This window comes from Musca autumnalis, unplaced genomic scaffold (assembly GCF_047663935.1).
Source record: "Musca autumnalis isolate F117 unplaced genomic scaffold, ASM4766393v1 scaffold_5, whole genome shotgun sequence".
In the NCBI taxonomy this organism is placed as follows: domain Eukaryota; kingdom Metazoa; phylum Arthropoda; class Insecta; order Diptera; family Muscidae; genus Musca; species Musca autumnalis.
Genome location: NW_027412088.1, coordinates 144,987,365 through 145,005,292, shown reverse-complemented (window position 1 = coordinate 145,005,292; position 17,928 = coordinate 144,987,365).

Genomic DNA, 17,928 nt, shown 5'->3' with positions numbered 1-17,928 from the left:
GTTGGCAATTTTATTCTCATTAAAAACAAATAAAAACAAATAGGCTTTAATCAACAATCGGCGTTCATTTGACACAACAAGACACAAGTCCAAAAAACAGAAAGAGTTCAGCGACCTCAAAGTGATAAAAATTTGCGTTAAATTCAAACGCGTTTAACATTGTACACAAATGATTACGTCCTGTAATATAGATGGCATGGCACGAAAAAGGTGTTGTATTTGTGGTATACAGGTGAATAAAATACCTTGTCTGCAGATTCGTCCTGGCAGATGAAAGGCTTACCCTAATTTGTGTAAAGCAAAGTTCTTGAACATGAGTTTCCATAGCCACACTCAAGTTCAAGAACACAAATTAGGGTAAGCCTTTCATCCGATCATAGAAAAAATGTCTACACCGAATATACACTCTTTGTGTACCTAGAGAGACCATCCCGACCATTGCACCTACAGTCTTCATGAGGTAACATCCGATAAGATTTCCGGGGCAAATTATATAAAATTTTTTAACGTAGAATTTGTCATGGAATTTTAAAGATCATCGCCAATATTTCGGATATTACACCCCTTTTTGACATCTTTATTTTTACTGAAAGATAGTCGTAGACGTCCAACGCATTACATATAATATAAGATATCCATACGCAATTTGTACAAAGTCTTCTATATTTTCCAAGGTATATTTACGATGAAAAAGGCAAAAACTGTTTGGATCGAGCACACGACACCTCCTTAACAAACTCACTTTTGAATATGCAAGAACGGCGTTAATTTCGGCGGGACGAACTTTTGTACCTTCCACCATAAAATATTTTTAACAAAAATGGAATAATTAGTTTCCTTTCCTGTTCAGAATTTCAAGAGTAAAACATTTTCGACCACGGATACTCTTAATGCCTAAATTATCTAATCTAATCTAAAAAATATGTTCAACCAAGTGATAGCTTTAAATTGGGCCTATGTAAAAGTGTGAACCTATCTTGACAATTTTTGGTGGCAAATTTCCGTCAGACACCCTCAAAATATCGAAAATCGGAAGGTACCACTTAGAACCTTAAATGCCAAATTACAGCTAGTTCAATTAAAAATTGCAGCTAAAACCCTCTATCAAAAATCGGGAGTTATCGTTATATGGAGGCTATACCAAAACACTTCTATTTCTTAGCCCAATATCAAATTTATAATTCCAGCTTCACCAAACACTAAATTTAGTACTATTTTGTAATTTTTGTATTTCCAATACCAACTCAATAACTCAGTCCTTAGCGACCTCCATACCTAACTACAGAATTTGTATCCATTTCAAAAACTCCTTATCCGAATACCAACACCCTAATACAAAAATTCGAAATTCCAGCTACATCCATTTATTCAAAAAATTACATCGCTATATCCAAAACTATATCCCAACCGCAATACTTATTTACAGCTGTATCTGAAAAATTTGAACCAAATATTGTGGCATTTAGTAAGCTTCGTTCATTTATGGTACGTATATCCACAACCACATCCATATCCCAATCCTACACACCAACAGCGACTATAATAGTCCGGTCAAAATAGACATTGAAATAGCAAAAATTCCCACAAAGCTGATTTTTGGTGGAGAGCTAGGGTTTGCCATTAGAAGCAACGTCCTAAAAGTCCCCAAAAAAACGGTTGATCTAATTAAAAAGTGACTTAAGTAAATATTGTAGACAGGAAAATTATCTACAAGTTTGACCCTAATAATTTTTTTCTTAGAAGGAACCATTCTTGAGATATAGCTGTTCTAAAAAACACATGATTTTTATGCACTTATAAGGGAAATATGCACTTATTCAGACGAACCGGCTAAAATAAGCGAAGTAATCGGGTCTGTCCCCCAAAAAAAATATATTTTCTTGAAGAGCGAAATTATAGCTATCTTCTAAAAAAATTCCAACAAAATCGGAGTGTGTTTAGTAGAGTTATTCAATGTTAGAGTCATTTTATGCAAAAATAGCCCATTTAACCCACATGCATAATCGAAAGTCCAACGGGAACGACCCCAACGAAAACTCTCCGATTTTTTTCAAGTTTTGTCCGATGGTAGGGTTTGTTGCGCTGATTACGGAAATGTATAATTTTCAACGGTTGCGGATCCGGTTGGCCGGTTATTAGACCCGAAAGGCCAAATTTAAAAACCGGGTTAGACCCGGTTCTACTGAACCGATTACTGCAAAGTGGATATCGTTTGAAAGCTTACGAAAGTATCTAACACATAGTGTCGTTACTTTAACCGGTTCGCCTCATAATGTACTTACGCGGCTAATTTTTTATTTGACCTTTAGATCGAGATATCTCGAAAATGGTAAGTCTTTTTTAAGAATCATAAGGAGCAATCTTGTAGACAATTATTGAATCTACAACTCTTACTTTAGCGGGCTATTGCTATGTATTACCGTTTTTGAGAAAAATTAAAAAAACTGAATAATGCCTCCAAAAATGACCTTTGACCCCGAATAACTTGTTTTGCACACATGGGATCGATGGGGACTTTTAGGACGTTGCTTCTAATGGCCAACCCTAGCTCTCCACCAAAATTCAGCTTTGTGGGAATTTTTGCTATTTCCCCCTTATACGCATGTCTATTTTGACCGGACTATGAATTCATTTGCAGTTGTAGGGTGTTGTAGGCGATGTACATTAAACCTTTTCCTGACATTAGATTGCTTATAGTTCGCCATGGGCCGAAATTTTATAATACCAACCAGTAGTTGGTGGTCTAACAGGCACCCTTTACGTCTAACAGGCACCCTAAAAATTTTCTGCTTACACCGTCCGACAATTTTCAAAAAAATTTGTTACACTTGAACCGTACTATATACGTTTGAAAGTATAGGCAAAATGGAGTATAACGGTATTTTTAATTTTTCGTTTTCTCATCCTTTTGACCTTTTAAAGGCCAAACAAATTTCAAAGGTCAACATTTTTCAAAAAAATATTTTAAATACTTGTAATCGTCGTACGATGCTGGTATTGGTGTCATATTAAAGAGGAGAGTATAGATTTTTTTTATAATAATTATAAATTATTGCATTTCAGGATAAAAAGGACATCAAAAATATCCTTGAAAAATTAAGTCAAAAGTGAGCATTTTGGCAGGCGCATATATCCTAAACCGCGAAGAATTTTAATTTGCTCATAGAGGCAAAGTTGTAGCTCTTGTCATAAAGAACATCAATTCTGGACAAATGAAATCCACCAAACCTCATTTTCAAGGTCAAAATCGCCAAGGTCAAACCCCTAGAAAAAGTTATAGAAGATGATAAAGATGAGGTTTGGTGGATTTAATGTGTCCAGAATTTATATTCTTTATAACAAAAACTACAACTTTGCCTCCATGAACAAATTAAAATTCTTCGCGGATTAGAAGATATGCGCCTGCCAAAATGCTCACTTTTGACTTAATTTTTCAAGGATATTTTTGATGTCCTTTTTATCCTGGAATGATAAATAATGGAATAATTTATAATTACTATATAAAGCCTATACTCTCCTCTTTAATATGACACCAATACTAGCATCGTACGACGAGTACAAGTATTTAAAATAGTTTTTTGAAAAAAGGTCAAAACGATGAGAAAACGGAAAATTAAAAATGCCATTTTACTCCATTTTGCCTATATTTTCAAACGTATATAGTCCGGTTCAAGTGTAATTCTGGCTGTCGGACAGTGTTATCAATATGTGGTCTGTTTGGTTTCTAGTTACAACGTCTGGTGATTCCCATGTGTACTTATGAATGTCTCGCTGAGGGAGTCTAGTTCCACCGACAAAAAGTTGATTGTCCATGCACAGTTCTAGAAGACGGTTACCATTGTCATTACCTAGGCCATCTTTACACATGACTGCTCGTAGGTTTGTGTTGTCAGACCCAACCTTAGCATTGAAGTCTCCCATTATTATATCAATATCGCGTTTCAGTATGTTGTTTACTTCAACATTGTGTTGCTCCTAAAAGGCGTTTTTGTCTTCGTTGTCCGCTACTTCTGTGGGAGCGTAACTCTGTATTATGGTAAGATTTTGATATTTCGTGCGCACACAAACTGTCATTAATCGTTCCGAAATTGGTCTAAAGTCCATCATAGCCTTTCGCATTTTATCAGTGAGCAGCAGAGCGACTCCATTTACGTGATTGTTCTGATTTCCACTGAAAAGAAAGTGATGTCCCGTGGATGATCTCATTTCACCATTATTCTTCCACCTCACATCAACTAAGCCTAGGATATCTAATTTATATCGACATATTTCGCGACATGTTTCAGCCAGCCGAGATAGTTCCAGTAGCGACCTCACATTCCATGATCCGAATCGTGTTTGTGTGTGAAATCGAATTTGTTGTACCATGTTCACTAATCCATTTCTAATTATTTGTGCAGTTTCGTTGATAATGTATTTTTTGTGCTTCGATTTATCAGGCCTGCAAGCAACCTCCGTTTACGCTGAAGGGATACGATGTTCTGCCATTATTTGGCTTGGTCAACCCTATTTTAAGGAATGCCCCTGCAGGAAATCACGGCAAGAGTGCATCGATGGAATTAAATTTTTGTATGTCGCTGAAGCACCTTCCGATATCACAGTGATAAATTGGTTTAATGAATTCAATCGTGGCCGGCGGTCGCTCAGAAACGAAGGTCGTCGTCCACAAATGGCCTTCGTGCCAGAGAACATTGATGCCGTGCGTGAGCTGATAATGTAATATCGTCATGTGGCATGCCGTGAGATAGAGACATCCGCATTCTCGCTACTTGTGATGATTTTTGACGTATAATTTAGTAGTTGTAGCGATTTTTATACCCTCCATCATAATATGGAGGGTATAATTAAATTTGTCATTCCGTTTGTAACACATCGAAATATTTATCAGAGACCCTATAAAATATATATATTCTTGATCAGGGTGAAATTCTAAGTCGATATAACCATGCCGTCCGTCCGTCTGTTGAAATCAAGATACAGCTCGCAATTTTTAAGATAGAGCTTTGTAATTTGGCATAGAAGTTTCTATTACTCCTAGGATGTTTGGTATTGCAAATGGGCTATAGCGGTCCACGGTTTAATATAGCCCCCATAGAACGGTACCACCCGATTTTCGGTATTTTGAAAGTTTTAGCTTAATTATAACACCGAAATGGCTGAAATTTGGTACTTAGTCTTCGCAGGGTGTTCAACGAATTTTGTCGGCATTGGCCAGAATTTTGTCGGCATTGGTCCACGCCTTCATATAGGTCCCATAGAACGGTAGCTCCCGATTTCCAGTATTTTCAAGGTTGTGGCCTCAATATTCCATCGAAATGGCTGAAAGTTGGTATTTCGTCTTCATTTGGGGTATTAAACATTCCATATAAAATTTGTCGGTATAGCTCCACGCCTTCATATAGTCCCATGAGACGGTACCTCCCGATTTCCCGTATTTTGAAGGTTATGGTTTCAATATTGCTCCGAAATGTCTGAAATTTGGTATTTAGTCTTCGTAAGGGGTACATAACTTTCCCCCGGAAATTTGTCGGTACAGGTCCTCGCCTACATATATATAGCCCGCATAGAACGTATGCAATTTGGTATTTTGTCTTCGTTGGTGGTATTAAACTTTCCACCTGAAATTTGTCCGTACAGGTCGACGCCTTCATATAGCTCTCATAGAACGGTACCTCCCGATTTGCGGTATTTTTAAGGTTGGGTCCACAACAACGCACCGAAATGACTGAAATTTGGTATTTAGTAACGTTAGAGGTAAAAACTTTCCGACTGAAATTCGTCGGTATAGGTCCACGTTTCGATACAGCCCCATAGAACGGTACCTCCCGATTTTCGTAATTCTGAAACTGAAATTTTTTATTTAGTCTTCCATGGGGTTATAAAATATTCCAGAAGAGAATCATTAGTATAGGTCCGCGGCTTTCTATACCCCTATAGAAGCGTACCGCTTGATTTTCGGTATTTTTAGATTTTAGCCACATTATCTTACCGAAATATCAGAAATCTTCTTTGAGTCTAAAAACTTTCCACCGGAAATTATTCGGTATAGAACGATGTGTTGATATAGAACGGTACCTCCCGAATTTCTGTATTTATTCGAACTTAACGCCGTTCTTACTTGTTTATTTTAAATTGCTACAGTTGCGACTTTGGCTGTTTAAGGTAGCGGTTGTAGCGACTTTTACGAAACATTCACGGTGCTTCAATCGACGTTTATAAGATCATAACAGACGAATCTTTTACCTATGCGTAAGATCCCGAAATCCTATGATGAAAGAAAATTGGAATCCTTTGAAATATGGATTTACCGGCGAGTAGTGAAAATACCATGGACTGCGAAAATTTCTAATGACGAATTACTAAGAAAGATGAATATAAGCCGGCAATTAATAATAACTATAACAAGTAAAAAAGTGTCAGTCGGCTTTGCCGACAGATATATGGTAAATTTCAAATTTCCTTTGCAATTCCATTGGAAGAAATTTTAAAAAAAATTTTGCGAGCACATCCGCAATTTTTGGAAGACTGATTACGAAAAAAGTCATGGTTTCAAATCTGTTCGCGTTCACAAAATTGGATGCTGCGCTCCAAAGTTATGGGGGTTTTATTCCCTTATAAAGAATAAATATTTAAAAATTACATTTTTGGTGTAATAAGAAAATGTATATATAAAGCGTTAACAGCATTTAATATCTATCCGTAGATGCCTAAATATTTACTAAATGTATTTCTATTTTCGCGGAAAAACAAGAAATACTGAAAAAATCTTGGAGTAAATTTAATTTATTCTAATTTAGAGTCCAAATAAAACTCGAAAAAATAAATTAAAAATACGCACAGATTCTAGACAACGCGTAGAAAAATATGAGACCAAAATTTTAACGATAGGATTTATAACTACCATATTACATCAACAACAAAAGACGAAAACTTATTGTTGGAATATTATTTCAAAAATATATTTTTTGTTTAATACGAAAAATAGAAAAAAATTTTTTGGGAGTTATTCTACTCTTTCGCTAAATTTCGATGCAAGGACTGACGGACTTCGCTGAACTTTCTTCAAGGAAAATGCGATGACAAGCCCGAAAGTGTATTTGCTTACTTTGATAAACAATAGGATTATTAAATAGAAAGTAATATTGAAATTACAACCGAAGAAAAAACATAAAAGTTAAAAAACGTATAATTCGCGAATTCGTTAAAATCAGTTAAGGCGCATGCGCTTTTCAGATACAGCGAGTACATCTCTATCAATATGTAGCGATTTTTCCACTTTTCATTCAGCGGCCAAAGTGTGCCGTCAGCTGCATCTTACTGTTCAAAAAACCTTTATGTGGGTAAAAATTGCGCGATGTACATAAGATTATAAGGCGCATCCGATTTCAGTGACCGCCTATAAAAAATAGTTCATTATAACAAATTTTAAACAAATTCGTCAAGAACCGCGGATGTGCTACCAAATTCTATTTTATACGAGATACGAATATTACTCCAGAATCTCGGTAATTTATGCCACACGGTTTTGGAATATAATATAATCGCGTATAGAGGATTCCATTTATGTAAAAATAACCAAAGAAAATCGCGGTTCAATGCGCGGAATCATCAAAATATAATTTTGCAGAATTTCCTACTTTCAAGGTATCTATAACCGCCGTTTTAGTGGATGGATTTGAAAGCGGAAGGGTTCATTGGACCCGGCGCGTAAAAAAACTAAAATCACGCGGGGTTCAAGGGAACTTGATTCACAGTTGTAAATTTTGAAGCCAAAAAATAGGTTTTTAAAGAAAAATTACACACCAAAATTTCGTCTTTGGACTCCTATTACTAGGGAGCTGTATGAAGCACACTCATGAGATATACATCAAACGACGTGGAATCACGAGTTCTACAATCCAATACATAATTTGGGTAATTATCTGGTTGCGCCCTCCAATTATAAGAAAAATTCAAAAAACCCAGATTTCAAAAAAATTCTAAGTCGATCTGAGCACGTCCGTCCGTCCGTCCGTCCGTCTGTGGTAATCACTCTAGCATCCACAAAAATGAAGATAGGACGCTGAAATTTTGGGAAAATGCGTCTTTTGTTTGCAGGCAGTTCAAGTTCGATGATGGGCTATATCGGTCCACGTTTTGGTATAGCCCCCATATAACGGTACCCCCCGATTTACGGTATTTTGACGATTTTAGCTACATTTTCAGACCGATTTAGCTATAATTTGACATTTAGGGTTCTTAAGTGTCAATAAACATATATAACAAAACTTGTGGACATAGGTCCACGTTTTGGTATAGCCCCCATATAACGGTACCCCCCGATTTGCGGTATTTTGACGTTTTTAGCCACATTTTTAGACCGATTTAGCTATAATTTAACATCTAGGGTTCTTAAGTATCAATAAACTTATATAACAAAAGCTGTGGACATAGGTCCATGTTTTGGTATAGCCCCAATATAACGGTACCACCCGATTTGCGGTATTTTGACGTTTTTAGCTACATTTTCAGACCGATGTAGCTATAATTTGACATTTAGGGTTCTTAAATGTCAATAAACTTATATAACAAAAGTTGTGGACATAGGTCCACATTTTGGTATAGCCCCCATATAACGGTACCCCCCGATTTACGGTATTTTGACGGTTTTAGCTACATTTTCAGACCGATTTAGCTATAATTTGACATTTAGGGTTCTTAAGTATCAATAAACTTATATAACAAAAGTTGTGGACATAGGTCCACGTTTTGGTATAGCCCCCATATAACGCTACCCACCGATTTACGGTATTTTGACGGTTTTAGCTACATTTTCAGACCGATTTAGCTATAATTTGACATTTAGAGTTCTTAAGTATAAATAAACTTATATAACAAAAGTTGTGGACATAGGTCCACGTTTTGGTATAGCCCCCATATAACGGTACCCCCTGATTTACGGTATTTTGACGTTTTTAGCTACATTTTCAGACCGATGAAGCTATAATTTGACATTTGAAGTTCTTAAATGTCAGTAAACTTATGTGACAAAACTAGTGGACATATGTCCACGTTTTGGTATAGCCCCCATATAACGGTACCCCCCGATTTACGGTATTTTGACGTTTTTAGCTACTATTTCTGACCGATATAGCTATAATTTGACATTTAGGGTTCTTAAGTGTAACTAAACTTATATAACAAAAGTTGTGGACCTAGGTTCACGTTTTGGTATAGCCCCCATATAACGGTACCCCCGATTTACGGCATTTTGACGTTTTTATCTACATTTTCAGACCGATTTAGCTATCAATTGACATTTAGGGTTCTTAAATGTCAATAAACTTATATAACTAGTGGACATAGGTCCATGTTTTGGAATAGCCCCCATATAACGTTACCGCCCGATTTCAGGTATTTTGAGAATTTTACCAAAAAGTTTTAACCGAATTATCTGTAATTTGAACATTTGACATTTGAAATTCTTAGTGGTCACCACACCTCTCCACCAAAAATTGTCAAGAAAGCCCCCATATAACGGTACCTCCCGATTTTCAGTAATTTGATGATTTTAGCTACAATATTAAACCGAACTAGCAGTAATTTGAAATTTGAAGTTCTTAGTGGTCACAACACCTCTCCATCAAAAATTGTCAACATAGGTCCATGTTCGGATATAGCTCCCATGTAACGCTACCTCCCAATTTTCAGTAATTTGGCAATTTTAGCTACAATTTTTAACAGAACTAACTGTAATTTGACATTTGAAGGTTGTAGTGGTCACCACACATCTGCATATAACGATACTTCCCGATTTTCGGTACTTTGAGGATTTTACTTAAAATGTTTACCCGAACGAAGGTCCATGTTTTGGTATAGCCCCAAAACAAACCTGCCGATTTTCCGTACCTTAGCTTTATTTTTTGACGAACTTTCTGTAATTTGAAATTTAAAAGCCAACAAAAATTGTTCATATAAGTTCATATTTCCGTATAGCCCAGATACCTCCGAACTAGCTGTTAATGACATTTGAAGTTCCCACGTTATGTACCGATTTTCGATATTTTGAGGATTCTAGCTAATTTTTTTAACCGAATTAGGAGTTATTTGACATTAAAGGCTCCCATCAAAAACTGTCAACATAGGCTCATGTTTTATTATAACCCCTATATAACAGTACCTCCCAATTTCTAGTCCACCAAAAATTGTCAACAGTTAGATATAGGCACCATAAAAAAGGGCCTCCCGAATGAAGCATTTTATGTACATTATCTGACATTATAACGTACTCACTTAAAGTTGGGGACAGGAATGAATATTTTATGGTGGAGGGTATGAAAAGTTCGGCCCGGCCGAACTTAATGCTTTTTTACTTGTTTAATATTACCACCACCACAGCTTCCACATAAATTATTTGTTATGGTCCATATTATGAGATCGTGCCTAAAACACTTCAATTAATATAAATATATTCATATTGTATAAAATATATTGACATTTCGCGACTTATTAAATGGTGAACCTCAACTTCAACGATTGTAAAACATTTTTGAATATTACCATATACCCTCAGCCAATTTGAAGTGAAACTTTCACCTATCGAATGTATTTAAGGTCTCTCCAGAATTTTGTGGCCCTTTTTGGACATTTGAACTTGCCGAAAAAATGTGGATTAGGAATTAACTGCACTAAGACACAAATGTTGAACCTTTGTGGGGGAGGTACCCTTAGGGAGGACCGATATGGGCCATTTTAGAAATTAAACTAAATATTAGGAGATCCAAAGTTTGGACCAAATTGGTTGCCCCATTCAAGTGATATCATCCTAGCATTTTAGTGACATTTTTTAAACATTGGGGAGAAGTACTGGAAGTTGTGGACCGGTATTTTCCCATGAAACTAAGGATATAATATGACGAGGACTAAATGTTGTGCTCTCCGACAGCCGCATATGGTGACATAGGGATTTTTTACATCATTCGGGCTGTTTCCTAAGAAATATGGACTTGCCCCTGAAAAACTTTTACCGTCGTAATGGAGTTAGCGAATGCAAATTGCTTCAACAAAAATCAAAGTGATTCGAGAGCAGGTCTTAAAGTGAACTTTTCCGAAATTGTGTGTGAGTGGTACCAGAAGGAGTAGGCAAATATAGTCAATATTTGAACCTGATCTATATCTGGTAGATATATTAGGATGTGCAAAGTATGGATTACATCGGTCACTCCCTTCAAGAGTTATGGTGCGCACAATTTCTTCGAACATTTTTGAACTTTTGTGGGGGAGGTACCAGAAGGAGTGGACCGATATGGCTTATCTTCGAATTTAATCTATGTTTGGACAAAATATTATGAAAGCCAAATTTTGGACCGAATCGGCAGATCCGTTCGAGAGTTATCTTGCGCTCCATCCACTACACACGGTGTTATAGTGGCTTTTGCATCTTTCAGGCTATTTTCTCAGGAAGTGTGGACTTGCCCCTGATGAAACTTTTACCGTCGTATGGGCTGCAATGAATACAACTTGTTGCAACAAAAATCAAAGCGATTCCAGAGCAGGTCCTAATCTGAACTTATCCGAAATTTTGTGTGGGAGGTACCCGAAGGAGTGGACCGATTGAGTCCATTTTGGAACTTCATCTAAGTTTAGTAGAAATTTCACGATGTGCAAAGTATGGATCAAATCGGTTGCTTCCTTCAAGAGTTATCTTGCGCATAAATTGTCCGAACATTTTCGAACTTTTGTGGGGGAGGTACCGGAAGGAGTGGACCGATATAGCCCATCTTCGAACTTAAACTAAGTTTTGACAAAATATCACGAAATCCAAATTTTGGATCGAATCGCTTGATCTGTTCGAGAGCTATCGTGCGCTCCAGCCTGCCAGACAGACAGGCGCACGGACATTGCTCAATCGACTCCAAATTGTCTGAAACACATTTGGTCCAAACATACTTGGGGTCTAAAACCATTATTTCGATGAGGCACATTTTGCCCCTATGAAAGTGTATATACCCTCGTTAGCATAAATGCTGAGGGTATAAAAAGGCGCAAAATAGCGTATCTGGGACATGTATTAAGGAACAACAAATACATAATTTTACAAGCAATTCTGAAAGGAAAAATTGAAGGAAGGCCAGCTAGAGGAAACATCCAGGCTCAAAAACATCATGGACTGGACAGGTTATACCAATGAAACTGATCTGCTGAATGCTGCAAGACACAGAGAGCTGACAACCATTATACAATAAGACTAGCTGACCCGGTCCGCGTTGCTGGCCCGTTGTTTGGGTTCTCCGTGTAAACTTTAGTTATCTATCCAGTATTGATACACCCATAATTAGGCATCCCTCTAGAAACTTCATAATATAAATCAATGTTTTGGCATAAATTCCATATAATGGTATCCCCCAAATTTAAGATATAAAATCTCTTTTATTATACCCTTCACCATAAATCGACAGTTTAAAGCACTTTGTGACCCACATATAATGGTCGGTGTATGTCAATTGACATTGCTATATATTGGATTGTTGGTCTCGGTTGTAGAGCTGGCAAAAAATCGATGGCACTATCGATAATATCGATTGTTATTTAAAAATTCAATATCGATAGATAGTTTTGCCTATCGATATTATCGGAATAAAAACCCCTAACCTGAAATCCATTGAAATATATAGAAATTTCGCTGTTTTTCGGTTATGTGTGTGTAAGAAAGTAAGTCCGCAGTCACACGTACACATTTTTCGGTAAAATAAAATGTATTTTTTTACATTTTTTATAAAAGAATAGCATTTGTTTATTCTCATTTACATTTTTTGTGAACTACTTTTGCATAATTTCAAGAAAATCATTGACATTTCCGCCATTTTAATCTCCAAATAAATGGCGATGGCAACTTAAAACATTATATCGAAAATATCTAATGTTGGGAATATCGATGGTTTGCCAGCTCTACTCGGTTGGGGTCGTAATTATTACTGCAAAGAATTGTTGGTATAGGTCCACGTTTTGATATAGCTCCCATAGAACGGTACCGGCTGATTTTCGCTATTTTTGAGGATTTAACATCATTATCACACCGAAATGTCTGAAATCTGGTTTTAATATATTTTAAAGAGGAGAGCATAAATATTCGTATCGACCGAAAGACACGCCTTTTTATTTGCGCTCGGTATGTTACAGTAATAGGTTCACGTTTTGATATAGCTCCCATAAAACAGTACCTCCCGATTTTCGATAGTTCAGAGATATAGCCACTGTTCAGTATACGTCCTCGTTTTGATATAGCTCCCATAGAACGGTGGCGCCTGATTTTCGCTATTTTTGGTGGATTTAACCTCATTCATGCCGATCGAACGTAACGCTTTTTTTCTTCGTGCTCTATATGCAATAGTGGTAAAATACCCCTTAGCGAAATGTATGTTCCTTCGGGATATGTATGGCAACATTTATATAATTCATAAAAAAATACTTCTATAAATTGTAGTTGTTATTATCGAGATTTTGCTGTATTTAAAAAATGTATCTTTACCTAGCTATTCCAAGGACTGAAATCAATGCTCATGAAGTTTCACTTCCCATATTTTGAGATTTTATCCGTAATTATAATATTTTCAAAAATCGATTACGATCGCGGTATTCTGATTCCATTGATGATATTGTATTGTATATCAATAACTTTGTCTGATTTCCAATGGATCTTTCTGGAATTTCGATCTTGTGACATCTCAAGTTATCCGGATTTTACTGTATTCCAAAATGTGGAGTTGATGTCCCGCGCTGTCCCACTTATTGTTTAGTGTTCAGCGTTTATAGCGTTTTTTAGACATGCTTACAAAATTATGTATGTATATTATCTGAAATAATAAAAGTTTGCAAATTTTGTGATGACCGCGATATTTCACTTTTCGCGATATTTCACTTCCGCGAACACCATTCAGGGTCAAGACAGTAATTACAGTAGTATTGCAAACAATCTGTAAACAATACGTTCAAAAATATCATGGACTTCAGATTTAAAAAAAAAAAATTTTGAAGGAGAACCTCCGGTCACTACACTTAGCCGTATTAAAATAGCTCAAGACCGCGCTATCCCACTTGTTCAAGCTAGTGTTTATATAATTTTTGTGTCACGCTTACTAAAATTATGTATATTAATTGAAATAATACATTTTTAAAAACTTTGTGATGACCGCGATCATTCAGGGGAAAACAATCTGTAAACAATACGTTCAAAAATATCAAAGATTTCAGATTTTCTTAAAAACATTGTGGGGGAGGACCACCGGTCACTATAAAAATAGCTTACGACAGTTCTAATTAAATGAAATAATACATTTTTGAAAATTTTGGGATGACCGCGATTTTCACTTCCGCGACGACCATTCAGGGTCAAGACTGTAATTACCATAGCATTGCAAACAATTTGTAAACAATATATTAAAACGTATCTTGAATTTCGCGGTTTTCTTAAAAAATTGTGGGGAGGACCACCGGTCACTACACTTAGCGGGATAAAAAAATAGATTACGACCTATTCTCAGACCTAAAAACTCCGCATACAAAATTTCATAAGATTTCCCAATCGATTTTTCGGAATTTCTATATAGTGACATCTCAAGTCATCGGGATTTTACTGTATTCCAAAATATGGCGTTGACCGCGTTATCCCACATATTGAAGCCAACGTTTTAGCGGTTTTGTAGTCACGCCTACTAAAATTATGTATATTATCTGAAATAATACATTTTTGAATAATTTGGGATGACCGCGATATTTCACTTCCGCGACGACCATTCAAAAAAATATATAGCCTATTTTCACCACCGGTGTTCCCAGTACATTATCTGAAATTTTCAAGAAAATCTATTCAGCCGTTTTTGAGTCTATTCGGAACATACAAACATACAAACAAACAAACATACTAACATACACACATTGCCTTTTATATATTAAAAATAATAATAACTAAAATGCGATAAATATTAAAAAATGATGAATTGTACAATCACTTATATCCGGATAACGGATGAGTAAATAAAGAAGAAGAAGAGCCCGAAACAAAACTACAATCGGCCATGTGGGTCCTCGAAGACGAACCAAATGCAACGAAAGTCATTCATGAAAGAAGTACTTCGAAGCAAAAGGTCACCTGTTTCTTGGAAAAAACATCTGGTCATGTGGCGACTGTTTTACTTGCGCGACGTATGACGTCAATTTTGAGTGGTACTCCACAATTTGTTTGCCTGAAGTCTCCGTAGAAATTCGAAAATTGAACAGGAGAAGACGAATCATTGTGTACCATGACAATGCGAGTTCCTACGTATCGGCTCAAACCAGCGCCGTTTTAACGGAACAAAACATGGAATTTATGGATTATTCGCCGTACAGTACTGACTTGGTACCCAATGATTTTATTTTATTCCCGCACATCAACAAAAAAGGCTTGGTCAAAGACTTTCTTAGCCGGAACATGCTGTCAAAGCGTTCAAAACACAAGTTTTTCCCAGCAAAAACCAGAAAGCAATCAGCTGACTTGCCAAAAACAGAGCAATTTGTCCGCCAATGAAGGAACCAAAGGAAGCAAAAATGTTGTATTTTATTAAAAACAAAAAAAGAATATGACCAAAAATGGATTTTTTTTTCACATTGCAACTTTATTCTACAAAAAAAAAATAACAATAATACAATTAAACTTGCTATTTCCGCAATAAAATTGTTTTTAATTTTTACAAACATAAATCAACGAAAAATTAAAAACGGGTGACTGATTTTTTTCAAGAAGAAGAACTCTCAGTAAAAGAACTGCCAAAATATGTCTCTCGAATCGTTCTCTTTTGCTGACTTTTGGTGTTCCAGCAATACTTAGTACAAATTTGTGCAAACTTTTACAAAATGTTGTTCGATAAAAAAACTTGTTCAATAAGAGAGAACTGAGAAGTACATACTTGCAAGTAGTTACAAGAACTTGCAAATACTATTTACTTGAGAGTTATTCTCAATTGCTTTGTGCGACCGTTCATTTAAGTATTTCAGTTTGTGGTGGGACTGTTAGGCTTGCTACTGCAGGGAGCCCTGCACCGAGTGGCCGAACCCCTACAACACGAGAGTCGAGGACCCGAGCATGCGCGTATTTTCGCAAATAAGGGCATAAATGAAAAATGAAATTTGTAACCAATGTCATAAATTACCTACCCGATTCATACATACATATACTAGCAAAATGCCCGCTACTTCGTATGCGGAAAAGAAATAGTATTCAAATAAAATAATATTCAAAAAAAAGAAATAATATTCAAATTTCCAAAAACCCAGCCTTATCGAGCACCTTTGCCCCAAGACTAATCCTCACACAAAATTTGGGGATTCTAGCGTTGTAGATCTGTCAGTCATCACTTTACTCTTTTATATATATAGATGATTCTTTTCATAGCAATCAATTTTCCATAATTTTGTCTCTTTCAGTAATTAACAAAGAAAGCGAAAAACGATTATTTGCTGCGGATGAAACACGTTCAACATCCAAACCACAAACACGAGATGCAGCAACATCTCCTATTATCTGTTTGACACCCAGACTACCACTACCACCACTTTTACCACTCCCTAAATCAACACAATCAAAATCAACAGCACCACAAATTGCAACTGCAAACAACAACAACAACACTACCAACACACCAACACCATCACAAAATACAAAAGCAATAATAACGGATATACAACATATGCCAGATATAATATGGGATAATTTGGAAATGACCTCGACACCACCACCAAATGCAGATGTAATGCCAAATAATATGGAAATGCCATCGACATCGAAGGAAGCAATGGATAAATCCAAGGAAAAACGCAACGCAAAAGGAAACAAGCAAATACGAAAAAGGAAACAATATACTCCAGAACATTTGGAATTATCATTATCCTTATGCCGTGAAGGCAAATTGACCCCACCAAAAGCTGAAGCAATTTATGGGGTGTCGGCGAGAATAATTGAAAGCAAGCTTCTTGAAGAGAGGCGAGCAGCGGAGGCCTCATTAGACAACAATCCAGGTGAAAGTTCGTCGCTTACCACCTTTATGTAAGATATATATCCCACTTGCAAATATTGACATACTTACTTTACCTACTTTCTATTTCTTTGCAGGAAGAAAAAGAAACGTCTCGTAAAACCAAATACCCAGCCCAAGCCAAAAAGTTTCTTTCTTGCTAATGTTGAAGGCAAATGAAATTGAACATAGGTCGGACCTTTGAACTTTAACCAAACGAGATTTAGTAAAACATAAGTATGAGATTTGAACTCGAATCCAATAAACAAGAAAAGAAACGTTATATTGACACGTGCTAGGTGAATTCCGTTACCGAAAGTTCTGGCAATTGAGACCAGGCCTCGCACGTGATGAGGAACCGTGCTTATGGAAGAATAAGTGATTTAATTTATAATACAAATATGTTTTGGGATATTTCCCATAATCAGGCGGGTTATGCTCGGCTGACCGTCGAGTGAGTTACGTAAAAACTGGTCCCACTCTTCCCTGTCTGTAACGGGGAAGATGTGGGTACCCACAAATGGAAATTGTTACTGGTTATTTGCACGGACTGTACCGGCTGTTATATGCGTACTTACTACGATCAATGTACCAAAAGTGCTTAATATATTTAATCCTTTTCACAAATGATACTTGCGGTGGATAGAATTTGTTCTGGATGAGGCTGTTGTACGAATGGAACACTGGTGGTAGTGACAGCAATGTGGTACGGCACAGGAATGGTTGTGGGCTGGGAATGACGTTGAGTCGATGCTACGATGGCAGCTTCGCTGTTGCGGTCAACAATTTTCAAAAAAACTTGATGAGAGATAGCATACGGGCTTAGCCTGAAGGTGCTGTGATGCTTTATGAGGGTTAGCTTTACTGACAAGCACACACGTGTAGGATGACGCTAAGGCTG